The sequence below is a fragment of the Lolium rigidum genome, chromosome 4 (assembly GCF_022539505.1).
Source record: "Lolium rigidum isolate FL_2022 chromosome 4, APGP_CSIRO_Lrig_0.1, whole genome shotgun sequence".
Lineage (NCBI taxonomy): Eukaryota > Viridiplantae > Streptophyta > Magnoliopsida > Poales > Poaceae > Lolium > Lolium rigidum.
This window is the reverse complement of record NC_061511.1, coordinates 241,181,007-241,184,482: the sequence shown is the minus strand read 5'-3', so window position 1 is coordinate 241,184,482 and position 3,476 is coordinate 241,181,007. Positions and strand designations below refer to the sequence as shown.

Sequence of the window (3,476 nt, the reverse complement as noted above, 5' to 3'; positions counted from 1 at the left end):
CTGGGCAAACGAAAATGTAATTCCAACACAGACGCACACACATGTGAAGGGATCAACCTGGAGTGTGCTGAGAGACCACGCCTAAGAGGATACATAGGAGAAATATGTAGATGATGTCTTAGTTGAGAAGACAGAGGTAGACCCAAGAGGCAAAGCGGCGTGTTGTTGATTCATAAAGAAATAGTGGAGGAGGTGGAGCGATGGATTGAATGCGAATCCAAAAGGAATGCTCATCTCTGGTAGTGGAGTAGTAAAATACATGTATGATGCCTCTTCAGTTTCTTTCGGTTGTGGAATCAGCCAGTGGAAATAAAACCTTTCTCTTAGATAAGAAACAATGACGTGGCATGTTTGCTTAGGTAGATAGACATCTAATTAGAAACTGAAAGAAGTGATGTGGCATGCTTGCATGTTGAGAGAATTCCTTGTAGTGGGTGCTCCTATTTAGAAATAGAAGATAAGATTAAATGATACAAGCTATTTAGATAATTTCTCCGATGCCTACCTATTTTTCTATTTTTGATGATGCATTTATCTAATTATGTAATCATACCAGTTTAAGTCGATGCACAAACACCACAATCATCGAATTGCCAGGAGATTTAGTCTTTGAGATTCTTGTCAGAATTTCTCCGTACCCAAGGTGCGTGCTTGTAAAAACCACATATATGTCACACCACATGGATCAGATGGCGCGGACCACCTATCCAATCACTCTAATTCTTTAAAGAGTGTAAAATTTTGCAAAACTTTTCCTAAATGGGGTAGGTTGGTAATTTGTTAAAGGGGTAATTAGTGTCAAAATTGGCAAAATAGGGGGTAAAAAACAGAATTCTCTCTCTTCATAGTGTATTTGTTTTATATCGTAGATGTTTATATAATTTTCTATATGTTCGGTCAAACTTAGTAAAGTTTGGCCAATGACTAATTTTGTAAGCATTATTCATTGGAGTGGAGATAGTCGGAGCTTGTTTACACCCATTGGCTAATTTTTTTTTAATAAAAAGCCCTTTTAACTCAGTGGTAGAGTAATGCCATGGTAAGGCATAAGTCATCGGTTCAAATCCGATAAAGGGCTTTTAAAATTAGTGGTAGAGTAATGCCGTGCTAAGACGTAAGTCCTCGGTTCGAATCTGATAGAATACTTTATCTACTAAAATTCATTCACTTTTTTTCTTTGTTTTTGAAACTTTCTCCATTTTTTATAGAATTTTATGACTTAGTGCGGGAATGCAGCCCATATAATATAGCACCATATTTGGAGAAGCATTTCGTTGCACTTTATTCTTCGGCTCTTATTATACTTGCATCAAACACACTGACCATACGTCACGTTTATTATCAAGCTAGGGGTGCATGCATGCATGCCCAGGCAACATTCGAGTAAGGAGAGTTCTAGCCTAGTACCGACTAGCCCTCGAGCCGGCAGATGACTAGCAACTGCGCTGCAATCTGTCGCGCCCTAGCGACCACCTCTAGTTGTATCTTCAGGAGGGCTGCCTGCTGGTTGGTACCAGAAATAGATGGAGATGAAGACCCACCGAATCCCGTCTGACTTTGCTTGCCGCAGTACTGACCTTGTACGCCCTGCTGTGGCATGGTCTCACCGATCTCATGTTGGGTTGGCTGCACGGCTTGGCTGTAAATGTTGTTGTGCACGTGGGAGGGATCTTGGCTTCCCTGCTGCTGCTTCATGGTCGACTCACCGAAGGACAGTTCTCCCTGCTGTTGTGGTGGGAAAGCTTCGCTGGTGGAGGATGTCCCTTGCTCTTGATGTTGTGCGGTGATGTCTACGGGTGCTTCTATTCTTGTAGACAGTGTTGGGCCTCCAAGAGCAGAGGTTTGTAGAACAGCAGCAAGTTTCCCTTAAGTGGATCACCCAAGGTTTACCGAACTCAGGGAGGAAGAGGTCAAAGATATCCCTCTCAAGCAACCCTGCAACCACAAAGTAAGAAGTCTCTTGTGTCCCCAACACACCTAATAGGTGCACTAGTTCGGCGAAGAGATAGTGAAATACAGGTGGTATGAATATATATGAGCAGTAGCAACGGTGCCAGAAAAGTGCTTGCTGGCGTGTAGTTGATGGTGGTAATATTGCGAGCAGTAGAAACGCGAGTAGAACAAGTAAACAAGCAGCGATAGCGATATTTAGGAACAAGGCCTAGGGATCATACTTTCACTAGTGGACACTCTCAACATTGATCACATAACAGAATAAATAGATAGATGCTAGACTCTACACCCTCTTGTTGGATGATGAACACCACTAACTGTGTAGGATTACACGAACCCTCAATGCCGGAGTTAACAAGCTCCACAATATTCGATGTTCATGTTTAAATAACCTTAGAGTGCATGACAGATCAACACAACCAAACCAAGTACTAACATAGCATGCACACTGTCACCTTCACGCTACGAAAGGAGGCATAGATCACATCAATACCATCATAGCAATAGTTAACTTCATAATCTACAAGAGATCACAATCATAGCCTACGCCAAGTACTACACGATGCACACACTGTCACCATTACACCGTGCAGGAGGAATAAACTACTTTAATAACATCTCTAGAGTAGCACATAGAATAGTAGTGATACAAAACACATTGCAATCATAAAGAGATATAAATAAGCACTTCACTATGCCATTCATAACAGTGAATAAGTATTCTGTGAAATATAGCCTAAGAGACTCACACGGTGCACACACTCGTCACCTTTACACACGTGGGACAAGGAGTCTCCGGAGATCACATAAGTAAAACCCACTTGACTAGCATAATGACATCTAGATTACAAGCATCATCATATGAATCTCAATCATGTAAGGCAGCTCATGAGAATATTGTATTGAAGTACATAGGGAGAGAGATTAACCACATAGCTACCGGTACAGCCCCGAGCCTCGATGGAGAACTACTCCCTCCTCATGGGAGACAAGCAGCGGTGATGAAGATGGCGGTGGTGTCGATGGAGAAGCCTTCCGGGGGCACTTCCCCGTCCCGGCGGCGTGCCGGAACAGAGACTCCTGTCCCCCAGATCTTGGCTTCGCGATGGTGGCGGCTCTGGATGGTTTCTCGTACCGTGGCTTTTTCGTCTCGAAGATTTAGGTCGAGGGGCTTCTTATAGGCGAAGAGGCAGCGTCAGAAGGTCAACGAGGCGACGACACCACAGGGGGGCGGGGGCCACCCCTGGGCCGCGCCGGCCTATCATCTGGGGGGCCTGTGTCCCCTCTCTGGCAGCTCTCGGGTGTTCTGGATGCTTCCGGGGATTCTAAGATGCTGGGCGTTGATTTCGTCCGATTCCGAGAATATTTCCTTACTAGGATTTCTGAAACCAAAAACAGCAGAAAACGAGCAATCGGCACTTCAGACATCTCGTCAATAGGTTAGTTCCGGAAAACGCATAAATATGACATAAAGTATGCATAAAACATGTAGATATCATCAATAATGTGGCATGGAATATAAG

At 43.8% G+C, this 3,476-nt stretch overlaps 1 non-coding gene across 1 annotated transcript; it reads left to right on the top strand.

Moving 5' to 3' along the window:
* The first annotated feature begins 1,006 nt into the window (after positions 1–1,006).
* On the top strand, positions 1,007–1,078 carry TRNAT-GGU. The gene has a single exon. It is a non-coding gene; the product is annotated as a tRNA-Thr (tRNA).
* Positions 1,079–3,476: the final 2,398 nt, after the last annotated feature.